Here is a 26,029-nt window from a genome sequence, read left to right on the forward strand (position 1 = left end):
CAATCAGCTGCTCAATTTGGCCCTTCAGGCCTTTTGTCACTATTTTTATGGAGGTATTATTTATATACAATGAAATTCAGAAATCCTAAGTGCACATTCACTGTGTTGACAAATTCACACGTTTGTGTCAACTCACACTTCTGTGAAAACATAGAACACTTTCATCACCCCAGAAAGTTTCCTCCTTCTTTGTTCCAGTCATTCTACCCTGAAAAGTAACTACTGCTTTGATTTATTTCATCCCAAAAGGGTTTTATCTGTTCCAGAATTTCATATAAGTGAAATCATACAGCAGACACTCTTTTGTGGAAGGCTTCCTTAGCTGAACATTTTGAGAATAATCCATATCATTCATGTATATCAGTATTTTATGTCTTTTTATGGCTGAGTTATATTCCACTGTATAAATACATCAGTGTTTGTTTATCTACTCTTTTACTGACAGATGAATGATCGGCTATTATGCGTAAGGACGCTATGAACATTCTTGTACAAGTCCTTTTGTTGACATATGTCTTCATTTCTTTTGGGTAAAACTTAAAAGCATGAGTGCTAACCCATAGGTCTGGTGTATGTTTATCTATATGAGAAGATGTCATACTGATTTCCAAAATGATGTCATCATTTTATATTCCGACTACCAGTACAGATATTCTCTATTTACAATGGGGTTACTTCCTGATAAACCCATTGTAAGTTGAAAATATCCTAAGTTGAAAATACATTTAGGGCGCCTGGGTGGCTCAGTTGGTTGGGCGACTGTCTTCGGCTCAGGTCATGATCCTGGAGTCCCTGGATCGAGTCCCGCATCGGGCTCCCTGCTCAGCGGGGAGTCTGCTTCTCCCTCTGACCCTCCCCCCTCTCATGCTCTCTGTCTCTCATTCTATCTCTCAAATAAATAAATAAAATCTTAAAAAAAAAAAAAAGAAAATACATTTAATATACCTACCCTACCAAACATCAAAGCTTAGCCTAGCCTACCTTAAAGGTGCTCAGAACACTTATATTAGGCTACAATTGGGCAAAGTTCTCTAGCACAAAGCCCATTTTATAGGGAAGTGTTGAATAGCTCATATAATTAATTGAATACCGTACTGAAAGCAAAAAGCAAAACGGTCCTATGTGACCGGAATGGTTGTAAGCATATCAGTTGTGCGCTCTCAACTAGAGTGCTGGAAGCTGCCTGGAAGCTGCGGGCTGGATGCCACTGCCCAGCAGCACGAGAGAGGATCCTACCATGTACGACTAACTGGAAAAAGATCAAATTTCAAAATCTGAAGTTCTGTTTCTACTGAATGCATATTGCTTTTGCCTGATCGTGAAGTCGAAAAATTAAATTGAACCATCGAAAGTTGGGGACCATCTGTATGTGATGATTCCAGTTACTCCACATCCTTGCCAACACTGAGCACGTATTGTCAGTTTTTTTAATTTTAGCCATTCTGGTGAGCGTGTAGTGATAACTCATTGGCTTTGATTTGCATTTCCCTAACGACATTTCCCTTATGATAGATGATGTAAACCTAGACGTTGAAGAAAACACGGGAGTAGCAGGAATATTATCTTCATGACTTTACAGAAGGCAGAAACTTCTTTGACAGGACCCAGAAAGCACTAACTTAAAAAATCTACATATCTATAGATATATTTTGTGTGTGTGTGTGTGTGTGTGTGTGTGTATATATATATATATATATATATATATATATATATATAAAGAGAGAGAGAGAGACATACAATGGACTTCATCAAAATTAAAACCTTAAGAAAATGAATAAACAAGCCAAGTCCTGGAATAAATACATACATACAAGACGTTACACCCAGACCATAGTAACAATTCTTTCAACTCAAAGTTTTTTTAAAAAAATCCAATGGGAAATTATGGGCAAAAGACTTGAACAGACACTTCACAAAGGAAGATCTGCAATGGTCAAAAAGGTACATGAGAAAATTCCTCACAGTACTTCATCTTTACCTTTTTTAGGAGCTGATCATTTTTTATTTTGTATTACAGTTTCTGTAAGTATAACTCCCAACCCAAACTGTAAACCATTTGAAAGCAAAATGAACATTTGAGGCATCTTTGTACCAGGGTATATATACATGGGGAGACAGGAAAGGCTCACAAATATTTTTAAATGGTTGACCCAATGAATTCACAATGTACACCATAAAACATTTTTAGCTGGTCATTAATATTGTAAGCAAATGAAGTAGTAGTATTAGAGCAGGACCAAGAGAGAAGAAGGAAAATAGAGAACAAGAGCAATAAACCTGAGAGAAAAAAAAAAGTATTTCCCACAGACAGTTGAAATGACATTTTAAGTGTTAGTGTAAAATATAAGAGGAAATAGAGTTAGTAGAATAAAACGACAACGATAATGTGAAATAAAGCTTTCCAAAAATAAGACACCTACTTTTTTGCATGGGCAACCCATCTCTGTGTGAGTAATTTTGCATCTATGAAAGCCCAGGGGAAGCCATCAGACCAAAACAGGAAGCTGTGCATGTGCTCTCAGGCGGAAGTCACCAAGACATGGCATCCTGCTTGCCAGAAGACTCAGATTCCTTGTCAAAAAAAAAATAGACCCCAAAAATGCAGATGGTAGCAGTACTGCATCACAATAGTGTTTTCAGATTCGGGTGACATCTTGGAATTCCCAGCATACCATAATTTTAACTCCTATAGGGCATATCCTTTCTGAAATAAAATTTGTTCACTGAGGCACATGTGAATAACTTGTGCAAAACTTGTTTATCCCCATGACTCATGAACCACTGTTCAATATTTACAGTAACTCTAAAAAGGAATTTTCTAGAACCAGAGGTTTACTCAGGCCATCTTCATAATTATTAAAAAAAAACAACAACAACAACAATGTACTCTCTGTTCCAGATGATATCCTCAAGAACTAGTTCTTTTCAGGAAAAAAAAAAAACCTGAAAAATTCCAGGGATCTTATTTCTGTCGCAAATTTCAAATTAATTTGTATAAATCATTCAATTCCCATGTAAAAGAAAGATTGGTTCTCTTCTCTTTCCTGATCAGAGCTTTGACACATGTGGAAGTTCTGACCAATAGAAGCAATTTTCATGACTTTTCCTTTTTGAGATTCTCAGAAGGAAAAAAAAAAAGCTTACTGAATAAATTAAATTACATTTCATGACTAGAGCAGTAAACAAGAGGATTAGAGAGACACTCTGGGTGGGGTTCATACAGGTCCTGGGAAAAGAAGGAAAAATGGGAATTTTTTAAAAAGAAAGAAAAAGAGAGAAGAGTTAAAAGATTTAGAAGACTCTAAAAAAATGACATTCCAGAATTGTACAATGTGTGTGTGTGTGTGTTTATGGAGGTGGAAGGAGGAGGTGTCTAAGAGTCAGAGAAAAGCAAACTTTAAGTGAAAGTTACAGTTTTGTCAGGAAAACCTTGGCGAATAAACGTATTTCTCTCTATTCAGGCAAAACATACCAAGATAATTAGTAGAACTCCTTAAAGAATATGACCTCACCCGAGATGCCATCTCAGAAATATTATTCTCCAATAATAGAACCATTTAACACACACACACACACACACACACACACACATTTTACATGTTAACACCAGACCCAAAGCCATAGTAATAGACATAAAGGAAGGACAGGATGGAAATTGCAAAATGGCAGAGTATTCTTAAACACGTTGGGTGGACATACTTAACACACTTCAATCTCTTGAAGTCTCACTTCTTTCTCAAGTTTTCTCAATGAAAAGCTAATAAGAAAAGAAAGTATTTGTGGCCAGGGTTGGGAGAAAACAAAAAAGTAAATGGTTCAAAGTTCTGGAATGACACCAAGGCACAGGCACATTCAGTCCAGGTGTTGCCTTCTTTGTCCTTTTCAACCTGTAAATAGACGGAGAACGCGGTGCTCGAGGCTCCTCTGCTCTCCTTGACCGCCCTCACTCAGGGCAACCTTGGCTTAGAGTTTCCGCAAATGTGATGTGTTCCTATAAAAGATACATGTATATAAGTTTTTAGATCTGTCATATTTTTAAATGCTCAAGGAGAGCCTATCATTTAAAGGATTCCCCCTCGTTCATACATGTCGAAGTTCCAATTTTGGCATTTGGGACTTCTATAAAATGTAGTGTATCAGAATAGTGTTCCATTTCAGAATCAGTGAATGGCTTTGCTACACCAGAATGTCAGGCTTCAGCATGTTATTTCTGTATTCTAATTCAAATCCTTTATGTGACTACCTATCCATTTCTAATTTGAATTTTGCTGGGTGGTTTAAAGCTGTTAAGTCCTTTCACATCTATTCTTTAAGATGCTTAGTTTAGCATCTTGCATTTTCCCGCCAGGGTTTTCTTGTGCATAATTCTTTGGCACGCCAGGTGGCAGGTTCTGAAACAGTTGTTGGGCGTTCTGTGGCCCCCAAACTCTCCCAAGGAATATGGGCAACTTGGGAACGTCCTGAAGGATTTGGTGCCTGGGGTAACATGTGCTGTTTGTTTAGTGAATTAGCACCTTCGAAAAAGATCGTAAAGAAGGTGTTCCTGATGGCATGGAGCACGGAAATAGGAAGCATAGTTGATCTGTTTCAGCTCTAGCTGGTGCTCTGTCAGCACTATACAAATGCTAGACCCCAGTTCAAAATTGATAACCTCAATGTTTTTAGCCCGTGTTCACCATGTTTGAAGATATGATTTAGAAGATGTCAGCTGGAATCCATGATCTTGGAGGAGCTTTTAATGAGAATGTGGTTTATTTGGTCATGGATGGTTCTACTGCCTGTCTTATTCTTTCGTGCTCCCTTGGCAGGAACGTGGAGCAAATTTTCCAGGGACTTCAGTTCTGATGTGGATTTTTTTTTAAATTCTGTGCATTAGCAATAAATCTATAATGACTATTTTAAGGTCTAAATATATGAAACACGAATGGTGAAAAGGCCACCTGCATTATGGTAGTACCAATAATAGCTCCCAGTTCTGCATGCTAACTAGGGCGCAGCCACACAGCTGAGTTATTTACATACATCTAATCTTTATAATAAGGCTGCAACTTAGGCACTCTTATTAATATTTTACAGATAAAGAAACTGAGCCTGTACATTACTGAAAATATGTCACCTTGACCCCAGAGCCTAAGTTTTTGACCATTACACTCTCCTGCCTCTCTCTGCAATGCATTTAAGTGTCCTTTGAAAAGCTGCAACACTCTGTAAATGTCAGGTGGTATTCTCGTGGCTGTTGGAAAGGAGTCTAATTCCTGCACTCCCCTTATTGCCACAATCTAAAGGAAGAAATGCCTTAAAGTGGTTTGAAGGGTACAGCTATCCTTGTGAGTCATTTGAGTGTAGCTATCCCATGGGGATTCGGTGCAGAAATACTTCAGAACTAGTGTTTCAGATTTTCAAGAACTCAAGTTAGGGGCCAATGTCACCAGAAACTGCTGCCATCTAATTCTGAGTGTGGGGAAGAAAAAGCCTTGATGAAAAGCAAACAAAATAGCTACTTCAAGGCTGAAGAAGGCCTGCCTGGGATGTCTATATTTTTCTGCTGTGGTTGCAAAGAAAATGTTTGCATTCTGAGAGCACTTCAAAATGAGATCATGTATCTGCTCCTTGGAAGATCCCTCTATGTTAAGGTCTCCCAAGGAAGATATTGTTTCTGTGACACTACAAGGTAAAGACATCTGGTTCCATTATCCATCACGTTATTTAGAAGTGAGAAATGGAGTGAAGGCCAAAGGTCAGGACTCCCAAAGCAGAAAACTCAAACAATGTGTTCAGTACCTGGGTAACACCCCTCCGGCGTATGTAGATATGACATCTCAGAGTTTAAGGCCTATTGTTTTCTGACATATCTCTATGACAAAATATTATTTGTCAGTCCTCTCTGAAATAGAAGTACACATCACTACTGAGATATGAGACTGCTTTTGCTAACAAGTTGATCATTTGGGCAGCAATAAGCAATTGCAAGTTATCAATAATCCCTTTGGTAAGCAAACAGATTTCAGTGATTTCTCTCAAGTAAAATATTGCTTTCATGACATCAACCCTTTAGCTGAAAAGAGGAATTAATCCGTTGTTGAGGCAACTGAAGTGATCTTAATTATAGTTGTGAATTTGGTCTCATCCATAGATTAGGGAAACTATTTTGTTGATCTTAATGGATTCTTGAATTTACAAGAATTTCCTCTCTCTCTCTCCTCTTTCTTTCTCTCTTCCTCCCTCCCTTTTCTCTCTCAATTAGACAGGAATCTTCAGGCCTGAGCTGGTGTAGTAAATGTCTATTAAAGCATTCAAAAATTTACCCCTCTACAATCATTAGTAAGCACTGCTTTGGAGCAGGGACAACAACAAACAGCCTCTGTCACTTGAGAGGAAATGTCAATACATCCTTGTTGATAAGGGAAACTACCTGTGATCACACACATTCGGCAGGGGGAGGAGGGGTGCGGAGCAGATGTAGTGTGTTTGGGTAAGAAAGGTGAATAAGCCAACGTCATGACCATCCAAGCCAAGAGCAGCTTAAGAACTGGAATTGGAATATGAAACAGAGCTATGGTGCGTAAGTAAACCCATTTCTGTTTTCTAAATTCTTATTTAAAAATTCAATGGAGAAGCTGTCCATGGTTTCCCATTTCAGCATTTTAATTTTTCTCTGTCCTAAAGAAGTCTGATTTCTTACTGAATACTGAATACAATTCTAATGTGTTTTGTGTTATTACCAATTTATCTCATTTTGTTTTAAATTGCACTTTCCTTTGTTCTGGAGGGGAAACCTTGAAAATCTAAATCTCCCTAAGGATAACGTGGTGAAGAATCCATGGTAGGTTTTTTAACTTCTATCAGCCTGTATTTATAGATACAGTTTGAAAGATCACAGGATTCTATGTAAATTGTTATTCCTGAGTTAATGAGAAAAGCACGCTGGTCAATTAATACATACTGTCAGCCTTTAGAACAATGTGGGAAAGCCCTTAAAAGATTTCTGACAGAAGTAGCTAAAACATTGTGTGTGTGTGTGTGTGTGTGTGTGTGTGTGTACACACATCCCTTAGGTTTGGGTTAGAAGCCAGAATGAGAGTTGAAAATTAAAACTAATAGGGGAAGTCTCAAAAATCTAAGTTTTATTTTCAGTTAGAATCTTAAAGAAGGGTTTGAGTGGTTCCTATTCTATCTAAAACGGTTTGTTCATAAATAATGAATGTTAGAAAGGCAGAATGCCTGAAGTCCCTTTACATCCAAAAGGAAATTTATGATCCCTTCAAAATTTTAAATCATTTCAGGCTGGGTAAAAAGAATACCTTTAGGTATTATTTTTGACCTAAGTTCTACTCTGGCAACTTGCTAGAATTATATTCCATATAAGACAGAGTTAATCAACCTCAGCACTATTGGTACTTTGGACCAGATAATTCTTTGTTATCAGGAGCTGTCCTGTGAATTATGAGACTTCTAGCAATATTCCTGGCCCCTACCCACTAGATTCTAGTAGCAACCCCACCATCAGTTGTGAGAATCAAAAATGTCTCTAGACATTACCGAATGTTTCTTGAGAAAGATGGTGAAAAAAATCACCTCAGCTGAGAACCCCCGATAAAAGAATTCCCATGTAGTGTGTGTGTGCACGCGCGCGCGCGTGTGTGTGTGTGTGTGTGTGTTTGGTGGTGGTGGTGGTGGGGTTCTTACTAAAGAAACTAACTGTAAAATAATTTCAACTTTAATTTGGTACCGCACTTTGAAAAAAATGGCCTCAACACCTGTCATCTCTCATAAGACGTGGAGAATATCTTCCTTCCCTTTGAATCTGGCTTTGTCTTGTAAAAAGCTTTGATAAAAAGAATGTGAATAAGTGACATTATGTGACATCTGAAGCTAGGCCTTGGGAGGTCTTACAGGTTCCAATTTGCTGTCTTGGAGTGCTGCACTGAGGCCACCATGTAAGGAAGCCAGTCTAGCTTCCTGGAAAAATCAAAGGGCACATGAAAGAAAGACAAGATGCTCCAACCAACAGCAAGCTCCAATGCCAGACATGAGTGAAGCCATCTTGGACTTTGCAGGCCAGCTGATCCTCCAGCTAACTCAGCCTCATGAGTGAACCTGGGTAAAAGCAGTGGAGGAAATAACCAGCCATCCTATAGAATCAAGAGAAATAGGAATTGTTCTTGTTTTAAGCCTCCAAGTTTTGGGATGGTTTCTTATGCAGCAAGGACTCACATGGTTCCCTGGATTGGACCTAATGTACGCTACTATCAAGAGACTCCTATATGAAATGTGGGGGATCAGATCCAGAGAGGCGAGTGACTTATAATGAGAGTCATGAAGACACGGTTCCCAGTGTCCTCAGAGACTTCATGCAGCTTCTCAAGAGTGTACATGTAGATTGGTTACTAACTTTTCAAAACTTCACCCAATTCAGTTAGGAAAAAGCACATTTATGCAGTATCAACAATGTACAAAGTACAGAAGGGCACGGGGGGATAGGCTATAGCTCTCTACCTGTTTTAAAGTAAGTTAAGACAAAATCTTGGTTATTATTGTGAAAGGAAATAAAACATAATGCCTGGAACAATAAAACTATATGCATCAAACAGATAATGATTATGGAAGTTTTGTATTGATAACTTGTCAACTTGGTTATGCTGGAAGAATTTTCCCTAAACCTCCTTTCATCCTTTAATCCTTTCTAGATTAAAGTTGACCCAAAGAGAAATTCACATGACATTTTTGATAGGTGGAGGTGAAGCTCTGCCATTATGCTCTGAAGGTTTTCATGGTTAGATGCAGTGAGAAATAGATGGAGAGATGCCAGTGGATTCCACCATGTCCTTGCTTAACCCCTACCTTGTGTCCAGTTCTTCCAAACTGCTGGTCCTGCTGATCAACAGCTACCGCAGACCCACCGCCTGAAGTCGAGGCAACAGCTTGCATGTATTCTGGACCAGCTCTCCTTCATAATACAACTTCAGCATCTGGACATGCTTAGCTTCCAGATTTTCCTGTAAGCTATCACTTGTTCTTTTGTATAGTGTGTCAGAAGGGCTGGCTAGTGATTTTTATGTGATCCTTCAAGTCTTCCTTTTGGACTTCTCTTCATCTTCTCCCATATTTGTGTATGGTCTTCCAATAATAGACTTTTTCTATCATGATACTCATAGTAATTTTTACTTCCCAATGGGACCCTGGAAAATAGGGTAACACAGTTCAGAAAGAAGAAGTGGAGAGGATTCGATTTCACTCTGGCTATTCTATGGGATTGCACTTAATTTGGGGGATCCCGTATATGTTGGATTTCCTAGCACTGATGAGAGTGGAAAACATCTTACAACATCGTGTCCATTCATTCTTCACCTGGTCATGGAAAAGCAGAGGATGGGAGAAAACATTAAAAAATCGCTCCTGCTCCTTAGTTGTTCCAGTTATAAATCCAGGAGGACTCAAAAGGAGATTTTTACAACATGGCCAGGGGGATTAATACACTGTCTAATGCAATAAAGATCTCATGGGCAAAAACCATATTGAGGAATAGTAACTAGGGACATTTTTTAAATCAGAAGTAGAGGAAAAGTAACACTAGACATTTGGTGACACAAGAAAATGTTTATGGCATTCAAAGGGAGGTGTAGCTCAGAAATAATTTAAATAGGTTTAAGTGCCCATCATAAATACCAAAAAAAAAAAAAAAAGAAAAACTGCAGGCAAATGGAATCTTGAGAGGTATAAATCAATAAAGAATAAAAAATTTTCTGTAAGATAAATTGAAATGTACCAGGGAGAAATAAATGCTAATAGCCCCTTGGTTGATAAAATTGAGCTTTGGACTTCTGAAAGTATTGTATGTGCAAAAAAAAATTGTGATGTTTGTATTCCATAATGATTAGAAGGAATCCTGAAATCAAGAAAGACTACAATTCTGAACTCTAGATAATCTTGTAAAGCTCAGTGGATCAAGTCAAACATACGCTACTGGTTTTCACTTACTTTTGGTCCTAAAAGATTACCCCTGGGCCAAAGGGGATGCAATATCTACACCAATGGTTCACAAACTCTAGAGGGTATCAGAAATCACCTGGGGGCTTGCAGAAAATATTCCATGTGGGCCCATATTTAGAGATCCTGATTCAATAGACCCTGAGTGGAATTAGGAAATTTCTACTTTTTTAAAATATCCTGGACGATTCTGACCTAGATCATCTAAGATATACCTTGACAGACAGTTATCTGGACCCAAGAGAATAACTTCACAGGTTCTGTACTGAGTATACCAAATGAAAATCCCTAAATGTTATTTTCAAAGTATAAAAATACCCCATAATGTCCAACATGATGCTTTGTTGAAGAAAAGATACCAGTTGCTTTGTTCCCAAGGAAAATGCATGAAGTTCATTATTTGTGTGTGTGTGTGTGTGTGTGTGTGAAAGAGAGAGAGAGAGAGAGAGAAAGAGAGAGAGAGGACACCCTGTACTTGGTGATGTTCCTGATGAGGCTGGCAGCTTTATCTCAGATGTCAAGGCATGAGGGTCTCAAATTTGCTAACAGGCTCAGGAAGATGGCTTCAGACCAAAGCGGAATTTTTCCCCATCCTGTATTGCTAATTCCAAAGCAATGTATAAAATTGCTCATGTCATTTATTGATCAAGGAAAATCTGTATTTTTTCCTAATAAGGTATAATAAGGAAAATTAAGGAAAACTTTAGCTCACTATGAAGAGCTTACTTTTGGCAAAAAGGAAACATGTTCAAACATTCAGCTCTTCAACAATGGCAAGGGAGTACACATTTTGTATTTAAGGATTTTGCAATAATTCAGATGTGAAATGGGATATCAATCACCCAAACTTGGCATCTCAATTTTGCTTATATTTTTGTGAGTGGTAATGTCATTGCATTTTACAAGGACAAGTGTTTCAAATGTTCTTTCTTGCATCCTTGCTTTGTAGACTTTGTTCCCTCTGTCTAAAATGCCTTCCTCATGCCTTCTTCACTTAACTAAATCCTGCTTATCCCTGAGACTCAGCTCAGACTCCACTTCCTCCATGGGGTTTTCTTTGAAATCCCTCAATCCCTACCACTTTACTCCCTGAACTAGACATTTCTTCCTACCCCGTCCCAGAGTAGCTGGTGCTTCCCTCAATCAGTGCACTGTGACTCCGATGTCTGCAGCCCCTTTGCCTCCACCAATAACCTAGGAGTTCAACGAGATCAAAAGCCTCATCTTATTTGTTTCTATTTCTGGAGCTGAGCAAATAGTAGGGGTTAAAAAATAACAGCATAATAATGGATTTTTAAAATTGAAAAATATTAAATCTTAGTGAAGCATAACACTAGTGTTAGTTGTTCCTATACAAAAAAACCAGGAAGTCATTCATTGCAAGATGTGTAACCACATCAAGAAAAGCTAACATAATATATCAAACACCCACCACAGCAAACATGTACATCAACACATAACTAAAAGAGTAGTATGATCTGCTATGTTTAAGGGCTACAAAGTTACAGTATGGTTAGAATTTATTTTCCCCCTTACACTGAAACACACACACACACTCAAAGGCAATGAAGTTTTCTGGCACTTCTGTTTGCTCCGCATAGCACCTAGCACAGAACTGAGCAAACGCTGATGTTTCTATTTCCTTTGGTCTTATTAACAGGAACAATCTAGTTAGTACTATTCCTTGAGGTAAATGTACAGATTCTCCTACCCAAAAATAAGAACACAAAGAAGTATTTGATTTTCAAAGAAAAGACATAAGATATTTCTTTCCATTGAATTATGTATTTAAAATACAACTTCTTCGGGCGCCTGGGTGGCTCAGTTGGTTAAGCGACTGCCTTCGGCTCAGGTCATGATCCCGGAGTCCTGGGATCGAGTCCCACATCGGGCTCCCGGCTCAGCGGGGAGCCTGCTTCTCCCTCAGACCCTCTCCCCTCTCATGCTGTTTCTCTCTCTCTCTTTCTCTCAAATAAATAAATAAATAAAATCTTTAAAAAAAAAATACAACTTCTTCACTTAATTAGTATTGACTATTTGGGTAACATTTTACATTTACTTTTAACGTTCAAAACTTAAAAAAAAAAAAGTACAGGGAGGTCTGGGTGGCTCAGTCGTTAAGCGTCTGCCTTCGGCTCAGGTCATGATTCCAGGGTCCTGGGATTGAGTCCCTTCTTGGCAGGAAGCCTGCTTCTCCCTCTCCCACTCCCCCCTGCTTGTGTTCCTGCTCTCGCTATCTCTCTCTGTCAAATAAATAAATAAAATTTAAAAATCAAAAAAAGGACAAATTATTTACTTGTTTTGTAATTTTTCCCCCACTGCAGGCTGAGCTAGGCAAGGCCAAGCAAACTGTGATTAAGAAAATGCGTATTTGTTTTAATCAATTAAATTAAAAAGTTGGCACATGATGCTCATAGCTCCTTAAAATAATGACTAAATAAAGAAGAGATAGTTTAGTACTTAGGACAGTGAGACAATAATCAGAAAGTCATAAAAACAAACACCTTTAAATAGGCAAATCTATATAATGCATAGGGTTTATTCCAATATCCTTTAAAATTAATATCTCATGAAAGAGTGAGTGCAAATCACTGCACCTTATTCAGTGCAATCAGACAGAACCTGCTGTCTGACTATAAAGCTAAATGCAGAGGCATTTATATCCTCAACAAACAAATATTGTTCAGGTGGAAGATGAACACACGTGAAAAGGAAACCATGTTACATATTTCAAATGAAAAACTATTGAATTTTTTTTTAAAGATTTTATTTATTTATTTGAGAGAGAGAGAGAATAAGAGAGAGAGCACATGAGTGGGGGGAGGATCAGAGAGAGAAGCAGACTCCCTGCCAAGCAGGGAGCCCGATGCGGGACTCCAGGATCATGACCTGAGCCGAAGGCAGTCGCTTAACCAACTGAGCCACCCAGTTGCCCCAAACTATTGAATTTTTAAAAATTAAAAGACTTCAACTATTTTGAGCCCTATATCCACTCAAAATCCCTATGTCCCTTTATATCATTCATAGAAATCATGAACTTTTATGATTTCAAGCATAGTCCAGCTTGAGATGTGGGTGAAGATGCATTTATTTTATTTTATTTATTTTATTTTATTTATTTTATTTTATTTTCATTTTTTAAAGATTTTATTTACTTATTTGAGAGAGAGAGAAAGCACACGAGTGGGGGGAGGGGCAAAAGAAGAAGCAGACTCCCCGCTGAGCAGGACCCCCGGATCACGACCTGAGCCAAAGGCAGACGCTTAACCAACTGAGCCACCCAGGCATCTCTGAAGATGCTTTTAAACATTTCAGGGGTACAAAATGAGCTATTGGGACTTCATCAAGATAAAAAGCTTCTGCACAGCAAAGGAAACAGTCGACAAAACCAAAAGACAACCAACAGAATGGGAGAAGTTATTTGAAAATGTCTTATCAGATAAAGGGCTAGTATCCAAAATCTATAAAGAACTTATCAAACTCAACACCTAAAGAACAAATAATCCAATCAAGAAATGGGCAGAAGACATGAACAGACATTTCTCCAAAGAAGACATCCAAATGGCCAACAGACACATGAAAAAATGCTCCACATCACTTGGCATCAGGGAAATACAAATCAAAACCACAATGAGATACCAGTCAGAATGGCTAAAATTAAAGACTCAGGAAACAACGGATGTTGGCAAAGATGCAGAGAAAGGGGAACCCTCCTACGCTGTTGGTGGGAATGTAAGCTGGTACAGCCACTCTGGAAAATAGTATGGAGGTTCCTCAAAAAGTTGAAAATAGAGCTGCCCTACAACCCAGCAATTACACTATTGGGTATTTATCCCAAAGATACAAATGTAGTGATCTGAAGGGGCACCTGCACCCCAATGTTTATAGTAGCAATGTACACAATAAACAAACTATGGAAAGAGCCCAGATGTCCATCAATAGATGAATGGATAAAGAAAATGTGGTGTATATATAAAATGGAATATTATGCAGCCATCAAAAAATAACATCTTGCCATTTGCAACAATGTGGATGGAACTAGAGGGTATTATGTTAAGGAAAATAAGTTAATCAGAGAAAGACAATTATCATATGATTTCACTCATATGTGGAATTTAAGAAACAAAACAGAGGAGCATGGAGGAAGGGAGGGAAAAATAAAACAAGAGGAAATCACAGAGGGAGACAAACCAAAAGAGACTCTTAACCATAGGAAACAAACTCAGGGTCGCTGGAGGGGAGGGGTAAGGGGATGGGATAGCTGGGTGATAGGCATTAAGGAGGGCATGTGATGTAATGAGCACTGGGTGTTATATACAACTGATGAATCACTGAACTCTACTTCTGAAACTAATAATACAATATATGTAAATTAAATAAAATTTAATTTAATTTAAAAATACATATATACATTAAAAAAAACATTTCAGGGGTACAATACCTGGTTTGTTGATATATGTAAGAATTTTTTCAAAAAAAGGAATACCTGCATCTTAGATTCTGATAGGCATAAACAAATATGTTGATTTTATGATACATACTAATATATTGAAATTGTTCCAAAAGCAGCTAGATGTTAATATGAAAAGAACTTCAGTATATTTAAGGGAATGTGCTGGAGTTAATGCGTATTTGGGATTTTGACAAATCAAAATGTTTGGCCAATTTAAGTAGAAGATAAATCATGATTTCTCTCTGAAAACAAATTTCTCTTTGCAGAGTACTTAGGGTAATAGTTCATATTCCTATTTGAGTGTTTGCCCTTCTTCATGTCTTCACTCAGTGAGGCCCACCCTGAATGACCTATTTAAAATTGAAATATCCCACCCATACTTCCGAACCCCTTTACCCTGGCAGTTTTTTGTTGTTTGTTTATTTTTTACTTTTTTAATAATACTTCTTCCTAACTATTTAACTTACCTACTATGTTTATTGATTACAGTTTGTCTCCTTACATGAGAATATAAACTCCTCAAGAGAGGGATATTTTACCTGATTTGCTCAATGGTAGCTGGTACATGGTGGGCACACAATAATACTAATGGACTTTCAGTAAATTCGTATACATACCATCTGAAAAAGTCCAGAACAGATTTTAGTAAAACCCACTTTACCAAAGGATAAAGTTGAGCACAAGTATTATTTGGTATCCATTCATAATACAAATTTCAAGCAATATTTAGAATAATTGTTTTCAAATGTATTTTTGTTAATATAAATATGCCTACTTCTGTATATTAGACTGTAGAAAGTCTTTTGACAGTTTATAGACACACATATGTATGTGGGGAAACTCACTTTTACAAGAATATCTTAACAGAATATATCAGTCTGAGAAAACTGGGTTTACTTTACAGTCAAAATTTTGAATCTGAAAACTCTGCCTTATATTTGACATTAAGAAACTTTTGAAAGAAAGAACCGAAAGGCATTTTCAAAATACATTGTTATACACCCATTTCCTTGATGACCTCCTCCATCTCCATTACTGATCTACTGCATCTATACCACTTTCTCATCCATTTAAATTTCAACACCTGCTTCACATCTGTCTTGCCAGGATGACCTCAGTGCTTTGTCAGATATAGGACTATGAGTAGAGCAAATACTTTCATCACTTTTTTTTTTTTTGAAGATTTTACCCATCCATTTGACAGAGAGAGACACAACGAGAGAGGGAACACAAGCAGGGGGAGTGGGAGAGGGAGATGCAGGCTTCCCATGGAGCAGGGAGCCCGATGCGGGGCTCGATCCCAGGACCCTGAGATCATGACCTGAGCCAAAGGCAGATGCTTAACGACTGAGCCACCCAAGCGCCCCTACTTTCATCACTTTTATTACTACACTTTCATTAAGTTTTCCCAGTGCCTACCTCTCTAGTCAGAGAAATGTGACCTTGTTTGTAAATTCTACTATTAGAGTAATGGGTTATCCCTGAACTAGGAATGCCCTTGCTCTTCAGGGAGCATTGACTTCTTCAACTACCCAGCACATATTTGGGAATCCACCCTGGAGTTTAGGGATGAATTATCTTACCCTCTAAATATCACATCTAACTATCTAGGTTCACAATGTGGAATTGATCATGATTCCTTGCCACTAATATTCAAATTTCCCACACAATCCTAATACAGCTTCATCTTCTAGCATTCCCATGATCTACCCATTATGCATGAAATATATGACCTGAATCCATATAACATATAATGGTAAAGTTATAGAAATTTACTGACAGTTCTCTTTTTTACTACAATGTAGATAAGAAAAAAGCAACAAAACAAAATACAAAAATTTGACCATTGTGGTTGGTTAATTTCATGTAGATCTTTACATAAGATTTCCTGCTGTTTTTGAATAAAAGTGCAATAGAGAAGGTATGGGGTCAGGTACATCATGCTCCTCTTCCTGTCTCTGATGTCATTACAAAAGTTCAGGCAATCATGATCCTTCTGGACTATAGCAATTGCCTTGCAAGTGGCTTTCCCTTTCCAGTCCTGCCTTTCTCCTTTTCATCCTCCACAGTATTGATACAATTATCTTCCTGAAAACTTTTAATCCCTTGCTAACTCCTTGGTGCATACAAAATAAAATCCATCCTCCCTCAGAGCCTTAACGCTGACTTGTTCAGACAACTCTCTCCTCTGTCTCCCACCTTTTCCTGTGTGCCTCAGAGGAGCATGGTTGCTGTCTGAGATGTTCATGATGTTCCACTTGATTAGGATCTCTATGTGTCTGCTTTGGCCACGCAGTGACTAAAATGGAACATGAGACATACTAGACACCAATAAACAGATTGCAGATTTAAGATGGTTGATGAAAACTTCTAGCTTCCATCCCTTTCCAAATCACAGAGGAAAAAAAATGAAAGTAAAATATGTCCATGGCAGCACTGGAAACACAAGAAGAGTGCAAACAGTAAATGAGCTCAGTCAGGAACTTGAAGAAGATGGAAACATTGGAATATAAAATCCAATAGGGCTGATGAGTCTGTGACCCAATATATGTTAAAAAAGAAAGCTCCTGTAAATGTTCATGATTTCCAATTTTGTAGCTCTCATGGTTTCCAGTTACTTAGCATGGACACAACTGATGAACAAATTAGTGACCTGGGAGATCAAGCAAAGCAATTCTCTCAAAACACACTGAAAGGATAAAGATGCGGAAAGTGTGAGGAAACCATTAGGAAAAATAAAGGATCAATCCAGAAGTTTCTATTTCTATTTAATAGGAATTCCAGTAAGGGGGAATGAAGAAGATGCAATGTTGGAATAATTCAAAAATAATAGCAGAAAATCTCCCTGAGGTGGAAAAAAAAAGTAAATCTTTCATTTAAAAAAGCTATCAGTTGCCAAGTTGCCATGTTCTCAGTGGAGTAAAAATTCACCGTCAAAGATAAAGAGAAAAATCATAAAAACTAAAATCACAGAAATATGAAATGAGTTTCCTTCAGCTTCAAAGGAATGGAGTTAAAATGAGAATGCAGATGTATCATCTATAAATCTGGATGCTTGAAGACCATGGAAAAAATTCCTCTCAGATTCTGAGATTAAATTATTTTGAACCTAGAATTCTACATCCAGCAAAATTATCAGTCAAGTATAAGAATAAAAGAAAAAACATTTGGTGGGGGGCGCGCCTGAGTGGCTCAGTCATTAAGCATCTGTCTTCAGCTCAGGTTATGATCCCAGGGTCCTGGGATCAAGCCCCGCATCGGGTTCCCTGCTGGGCGGGAAGCCTGCTTCTCCCTCTCCCACTCCCCCTGCTTGTGTTCCCTCTCTTGCTGTGTCTCTCTCTGTCCAATAAATAAATAAAATCCTAAAAGAAAAAAACATTAGGGGGCATAGCAAGACTCAGACAACCTAAAATCCACAAACTTTTTGTATATGGAGTACTTGATACAGTACTCAAATAAGGCAATTGATAGATAGACAAACAGATAGATATATACATACATACATATATATAGTAAAGAGGAAAGCATAGAAGAAAGGGGAATGTAGCAAAAAAGAAAGAAATTAAACTCTTGATTTAAATGATCATTATTAAGCATCTAAGACATTTATGAAAATTCTGGAATTCTTATGTCCTAGAAATTCCTAAATAAAACAATGACAAAGTAATTTAAAAATAGGCATGGAAAAACATAAAATAATATTATATTATATTATATATTACTTTATATCAATATTTTGGTAAATCTAGATTCCAGAACTCTAGAGTCTAGATTCCAGTGAGTCTATAATCTTAGGTGGCAAAATAAATTATATATTTATTCCCACTAACCTCTAGCTGAAATTTAGCATAAGCTTCAATGATAAATCTAAGCAATAAACATAATGGTATTAGCAATACCTGGGACTTTCATCAGTACAAATCACAGAAATGTATATCTCATCTTTCACTTGGTGAAGGTATGTGAAAATATCACTTATGATACTCATTAGATCAGCCTGTAGATTGTACATAACCTCCAAGTGACTGCCTACAGATGCTCCTGCAAATGAGCTGATCACCTCCTCAGACAAATGTGCCCAATTGTCCACATTCTCACATTGATGCCTCTGCCCCACCTTTTACCCTCTATTAGTCTGATTGACCTCTAATTACGAATACTTGAAAGGAAATGAGCTTTTTCCCTTACTTGCTAGAGTTTTGTAAAACTGGACAGTTGAAATGAGAATTTTTAACTCTCCTGAAGGCAGTACAGTGTTCTGTAACACAGATAACTGAGTGAACTACAAGTATAAGCCTTGCAAGTTCAAACAAATCACATGATTAGGATAACTGTTTGAAGTATTATTTCAAGTAACTTATTAGCATTCATAGATGGTACAGCGGTACGGATCATGTGTGCTGCAAGTTCTGAGCAGCAGAGGTTCTTCTCTAGACTCAGTTTCCTCTTCCATTCCCATTCTGAACACTGAACTATAAGGTAAAAGCAAGCACACATAGTATATCACACAAGCAGGTTTTGTGCATTTGCATTCCATAAAAATACTGAGCATATTGAGAATAACATTGTGAGAACACCATACACATAACTGGGGGGGAAAAACCCACAACCTAGCCACAAACATTATTAGCAGGAAGGCACAGAAAATCATGTGACTTCACTCATGATAACAGTCAAATTCCAGGGCGGACATTTTTAAAAGTGATTCTAAGAAGCCATCCATAGACTTCAACCACAAATGGGGTCTGTGGCATTATAAAAATTTTTTTAAAAAGTAAAAAATGTCCCTAATCTAGATCAAGTTAATGTTTTCTAAGGAGATAAAAAAATTAGCAACACCAACTCAGGAGGTGGGAAAAAAACTGGGATAGACCAATAATTATAGGAAAAACTGAAGGGTAATCAAAGATTTACACGCACACATCTCATCACCCTTAGCACTATGAAAGAAACCTGTTGCAAAATGCTGCTCTCCAACCCTCAACTAACAGATCATTTCTCTTAAGTCCTTTTAATAGTTAGAAAAAGGAAAAACAAACAAAAGAAAGTGCACGAATTCATTCCACAAATCAAGCAAAATAACCATGATATAAGACTAAGAAAAGTATGTATACCTTGGAAAACCATGAGAGCAATATTACCTATAAAGATGTACAAATTTCCTAAATGAAATAACAAGAAAGCAAATAAATTTCCTCCAGGGTGGCAAGAAAGAAGGAGAGAAAAGGTATGCAATTGGGAAGGTTGGTAAATTGGTCTCTGAAAGTTGAAGCTTTGATTGTCTCTGCATTGGGAAGCACTACCAACATCTGAGAGAAAAGCTGGAGGAGACTGGGAGTACCTGACATTTGAAGGGAAGGGAGGCAGTTTGACATAATTGTGGCAGACAGGGGGAGGGTGATTTAACCAGAGAAATAATTAGGATCGCTGGGTAGGGTTGAACGTCTATTGCTGCCTTTTGGTGAATTTTTCCCATTTATTTTTATTTATTTAATTTTTTTTTTTACTCAAGTATAATCAACATACAGTGTTACATTAGTTTCAAGTGTACAATATAATGATTCAAAAATTCTGTACATTGCTTGGGGCTCATTACTATAAGTGCACTCTTAATCCCCTTCACCTACTTTATCCATCCCCTGACCTGCACCTCCTCTCTGGGAACACAACAACCAAATCGTTCTCAGTATTTAAGAGTTGGCAGGGGGTGGGGTGGGTGGGGCTGTCTCTTTGTTTTCTTGTTTTTGTTTTTTTAAAGATTTCTTCATTTTTTTGAGAGGGGGCGGGGAAAGAGAGAGCACAAGCAGGGGGAGGGGCAGATGGACAAGGAGAGAGAGAATCTCAAGCAGACTCCCCACTCAGCACAGAGCCCAACACGGGGCTCAATTCCACCACCCTGAGATCGCGACCTGATCTGAAATCAAGAGTTAGACGCTTAGCCCACTGAGCCACCCAGGCGCCCCAAGTGTCTGGGTGTTTTTTTGTTTGTCTCTTCTGGGTTTTTTGTTTGTTTGTTTTTTCTTAAATTCCACATACGGGTTTTCTTCAACAGAGCTTGTCTGCTTGGTTATAGGCCATTGAGAGTTGTTTTGCCGATAGAAGCAAAAAAAAGAGGAAGAATCCAATAACATAATAACTACTCTGGAAAAGATGAGAAGTGAAGACTTTAGGTCAATAATCTAGAGATCCTGCTGTTGGAACAGAATGGCCTGGTTGAGAGTAATTGATAAGGAAGATTATTACCTATTTCTATTATGTAATACTATGCAACAATTTAAAAGAATGAAGTAGATCAATATGCACTAAAATATAAAACTCCCCAAGATATACTGTTGAATATGTTGAATATTGAAACCAAGACATAGAAATGTGTGTGTGTGTGTGTGTGTGTGTGTGTGTGTTCTACCAAATGCAATTGTAAGGAGGAGGGCTTATAATTTTTTATTTTTATTTTACTTTCCTATGGTTTGAGTTTTCTACACCTAGTATGCATTTTAATTTTAAAGGCATAAAAAAAAAGCTATTTCCATGTTGGAAAAAATGGTGTGCCCAACTCCATCATATAAAGATACTGCTGCTAACACTTCTATTTGTTTTCATCCAATATTTTTTTGGTGCAAATATCTTTTCTTTTTAACAGAAGGGAATCACATTGTGCATACTGTTTTTAATCAGCTTTTTCTACCTTTTCCATGGCATTAAATATTTCTCTAGTATCATTTTAGTGGCTAAATAAAACCTTGTTGTTAAATATTTATGTTTTATTCAGTTCTTGTTTCTACCAAAAACACTTCCATAAAAATCTTGTAGCTATAATTTTGCAAACATCTATGACTATTTTCTTAGCATGAATCCCCCAAAGTAAAAATGCTTGTTTAAAGGTTTTATGCAGAATTCTGAGGCATTCAATAGCAATGGCCAAACTGCCTTCCAGAAAGATTTTTAAAATTTCAGTCTCTTGGTGACAGTGCCTCTTTCTGTACCATTTTGCCAACACAGAGAATACAATTCTTTTTGAATCTAGGTCCATAAAACTAGATTTATTATGAAATTAGAATTTCTTCTCACTCTAATTCTATATTAAATGGTATTTTCAAACTCAAATACGCTGTAATGCTGACCTGAATACAGTTTGATTCTGTGGGATACAGAAATCAGGACAATATTTAGGTACTTTGTACAGACTTTTTTTCCTAAGCTTTTCTTCTTTGCCAGTCAGTTACACTGAAAGATTAAGGATTAGGTTTTGAGAGTCTGGTTCTAACCTACTTCGATGTAAAATTATTAAAATTTAAATATAAGTTTAAAAACTGTGCATTGGACCTTTGTGCCATCGAAGAAGGTCAAGTTCAAGCCCCTTATTTAAAAAGACTTCTCCCTGAGAGAGCACAAAAGGAAACCCATTAACATTACATCTTTTCCCTTTCTTTTCCTCTTTGTTCATTTTAAAACAAGGCTGATACTGACTGAAAGCTAAAATTGCAGAAAACAGTCATGGCTTATTCTGTATTGATATGGCATCAAAATTGAGTATGCTCAACTGAACTCACTGGACACGATTATTAGTGGAAATCCTTGATGAATTATCCATCTAAACAAAGCCCAGCTGTTTTGTTTTCTAAACAATATTGGAGAGGACCCATTAAATATTGCCAACTTGGGCATTGTGTGTTTTTACTTTCAAACAAGAAATTCGGAGTTTGGTATGGCTGGAGCTGGGTTATTAAACATTCTGTTATTCCTATAAAAGATAGTGTAAGTTTCCAAACAAGAATGCTGTTCGAAATACTTCAGTGCTAACCTTCGAGACTGTGAAATGGTCTAACATTTTTTAATTATTTCTTTTGGGAAGAAAAGAATATGTATTTACTTGCTCTTGCTACAGTTGCACTGTATACATGCAAATAAAATAATCTAAAAGAAAGATGAAGATGATGGTTGCAAGTGATTTTATTGTAGAGACAGAACCATACTCTTCAAATTAATTATAGTGACAGTATGAACTTTCATTGTTCTTTCTCATATAAAGATTGTAAAAATGCTACAATGCTGGAAAAAAAAGAGTAGTTGAGGGAGATCAAAGAGGATCAAACACAACTGAAACCTCGGGTGTCTTAGCAGTTATCAAAGGAAATCACACAACTCTCAAGACATCTAATACTTATTTATTTCATTAAAAAGCACACCGTTGAAGTCAAAAAAAGAAAAAACAAGATACCGCAGTAAAACACTATTTTTCTCTGCAGTTTTACCCAGGATCTTTTCAAACACGTAAAGACCTCTGTATCTTATTTTTAAAATAATTACAAACCCCAAAACTAACCTTTTGCTTTATCTACTAATTACCTGTCCACTGACCTATTTCTTTCTTTCATTGCCATGCTCCAGTTATAAAAGGTCCACATTAACCATGTCTATTTCATTTATTCCCAGCACAATTTTTTGTAATATATCAGCCCTATCAACATATTAAGTTGGTAGTTTCAGTTGAGTTACCACATTAGAGTAACGCCATGTGACAAAAGAGGTGCTAGACCATATGGAAATTTACAAAGGAGGTATGCTGAAACCTGGTTACAGATTTCCTGGAACCCCTCACCCACACCAAGGTTATAAGAGGATCAGGTTTGGGAGATGGAAAAGGAATCTGTGAGGGGAATAACTTGAAAGAGAACTGCCCTTGAGTCTAGCTCACAAGAGGGAAGGGAGACACCACCCCTACCCCCTACCCCAAACCTAATGAGAGGGGCTTCAGTGAGACCCCTTAAGCTGCAGCCTGACATATGTTCCTTGCAGTTGGGGGACACAGAGGACCTTCCTTGACTCCTGTATGGGAAAGCTAAAGGGGCTTGGGCAGCACAATGGGAGCGCAACGGGAATTGCTGGTCTGGGAGGAGACTGCCCTTCCCGCTGACAGTAAGTTCAAGGTGCACAAATCCCAGAGTAGGTGAGTCAGACTTGAGTAATTTAAAATCCTTCCCACGAGGACCACAGAGAGGGTCTGTGTGCAGCAGACTGTTGAGAGACTCAAGGACTGGGCTGGGGTGGTGGGGAGGGTGGCTGCCAAGGGAGACACTACCACATCAAGGGAGTTTCAGTCAGAGAGGACCAGCAGAGGAAACTCTAAAGAACCTACCAAAGTGTTTATGAGAGAAAGTGTCAGTTGTAAATGTCTGCCAGGCGTAAAAAGGGTACCAGCATCTTAAAATGGCACTGCTTCTCTGTTCCAGCCCTTGGCCATAAACTAGTTAGCAAGCTGGAGGAAGAGGAGTAGGGAAAGAAAGAGGAGTTAACTTTAAATCAAGTTGGATTCATATCAGGACTGGATACACTAATTTCTCAGATGAGATTGTGACCAGAAGACTTTCAGTTACACGAGAAAGACCAGAAGAGTCAAGGAGCCTCTCCAGGTTACTAAAGAGGAGCAAGGAAAGACTACCACCTGGGCAGGTTTAATGGGCATGTAGAAAGCAAACATAAATTGTTTATTGTGAGTTCATCCCATGAGTCCTAAATGCTCCATTTCTTTTTTGAAATCACTTTCTCAAAATTGCCAATAATCTTTAAAAGGCAAGGTGATATGATGAGAAAATAAAGGGATTTGGAAGCACAAGATCTGAAATCAAATTCTGAATGCACACAGCTAAATAGTTGAGTGTCCTTGGCTGACTCGTTGAACCTCTCTGAACATTTTTTTTCTAATCTATATATTTAAGAGGTTAGAATAGTTCATCTCTAAAATTCTTTCCTGTTGTTAATGCTATTTGTCTTAGTTTGGGTTCTCAAGAAACAGACCCTGGCAATCCCAGGAAACTTAGTAGAGAAGCAGGAGAATGAGATAGGAAAGGAAGCCAATAAAGGGTGTATTTTCAAGCCAGTTACCACTGTGGGCCACAGGAGATCCATCCCAATGTGGAACCCAGGGAAAACGTGTAGAGTAGACCAGCACTGTCCAGTGGAAATTGTAGTTTTAAATGTTCTAGTAGCTGAATTTAAAAAGGTAAAAAGAAACAAGTGAAATTAATTTGAATAATTTTTCAACCCACTAAATTCAAAATATTACATTTCAACATGTAACAAAAATTTTTTAAATATTTTATTTATTTATTTGACAGAGAGAGACAGAGAGAGAGAGGGAACACAAGTGGGGGGGTGGGGTGGGAGAGGGAGAAGCAGGCTTCCCGCCTGGCAGGGAGCCCGATGCAGGGCTTGATCCCAGGACACTGGGGTCATGACCTGAGCCGAAGGCCGATGCTTAACCGACAGAGCCACCCAGGTGCCCCAACATGTAAAAATTATTAATGAGATGTTAAAACTTTTCGAAAAAGTCTTTGAAGTCAATTTTATACTTATAGGACAACTTGACTTGGACATTAATTTTTCATCTTGATGTGTATTTAGAGTTTGTAAAATTATAGGGGGAAAAGTACACTCCTACGGCCAAGCTTTTCCAAATATACTTAAAAGCGTTCCAGTAACTGAGGAGTATCATTTTACTTTAAATTACTTAAAATGAGATGAAATGTAAGATTCAGTTCTTCAGTTACACTAGCCACATTCTATATGCTCAATAGCCACATGTAGCTAGGGGCTACCGCATTGGACACAGATGTTGAACATGCTTCAGAGTTATTCTACGTTAGGGGCAAAGAAGCTGGGGAGTTTACCCACCTCATGGACCATCACTGGTTAATGGCTGTTTCTGGGGCCGTTGACAGCTGTGCTCACGACTGAGCTTGCTTACCCCCAGAACAAAGCTTCTTGCAGAGAGGTGCAGGTGTTCACCGTAAGAAGCCTTCTGCACGTAGAGGTGAACGCCAAGGGGATGTGGGCAGAGCCCTGACAGTGTCTGCTGCACTATATGACCTCCATTTTGTCAGAGATTGTCATGTTTATCAAACCTCTTCTTGATCTCTTGGAAGAATGTGGCAGATCAATTTTCTGTTCCAAATACCTTTCACAGTCAGGTCTTTCCTTCCATCGCCACTGACAGCGCACAGTGTGTCAGAGGCCTTGCCTCACCTCGCGTGGTTGGCCACGTTGGCAGCAATTCCGTTCTTGCTTATGTGCTGTGATTCAGGCATGAAGGTGGATGCTGCCGTATATTGGGAGCCAGGGTATTTGTTACGTGGCATTCCCCATCCTAGTCTCCAGAACCAAATCTGATTTTAGGTAGAAAGACTTTAAGGTCCAACTTAATACTCTAGGAGTTGGCATTTAAGTATCTCTACCCCTAGTTCAGCTAAAAGCTTGATGTTGAGACTGTTGCACCCATGAGACCCATTCAAATTTGCACCATAGTTTGAATATCCGATTCTCTGCTTTCTTGCCTTGAGCCCCAGCTCGACTAATGTCTCTATTCACTAATCTCAGGGACAATGCGGTCCAGTCAGCCAATTTTCCTGGCAACTGTGCCCTACCTACTTGCCCCATAAACCTCTAGATACCTTGTGGCTCTGCCCCCACCCCCAACTTTATTCTCCAGGGCTCCTTGGTCTGTACTGCCCAGTGCTTTCTGGGTTGTGTAAGGCTAAACCCTCTGCAAATCATGTTCTGCCCGCCAGACTGAAACTCCTCCCATCTTCTCCT

General features: G+C 38.1%; 1 protein-coding gene across 9 annotated transcripts in view; it reads right to left on the reverse strand.

Annotated features, from left to right (window-relative positions):
* LOC115943924 (uncharacterized) overlaps positions 1–26,029 on the reverse strand; it is a 126,984-nt gene that overhangs the window by 67,136 nt on the left and 33,819 nt on the right. For 5 of the 9 annotated variants that reach the window (XM_081825894.1, XM_081825934.1, XM_081825913.1 and 2 more), the window contains exon 5: positions 8,842–9,179. The gene's annotated coding sequence lies outside the window, so the exon portion shown is untranslated. Of the gene's footprint in view, positions 1–1,685; positions 3,992–8,841; positions 9,180–24,322; positions 24,466–26,029 lie in introns of those variants that run through there. The other 4 variants (XM_081825927.1, XM_081825944.1, XM_081825924.1 and 1 more) reach the window with 3 other exon arrangements.

Source organism: Leptonychotes weddellii, chromosome 1, assembly GCF_054177405.1.
Source record: "Leptonychotes weddellii isolate Sample4059 chromosome 1, ASM5417740v2, whole genome shotgun sequence".
NCBI lineage: Eukaryota > Metazoa > Chordata > Mammalia > Carnivora > Phocidae > Leptonychotes > Leptonychotes weddellii.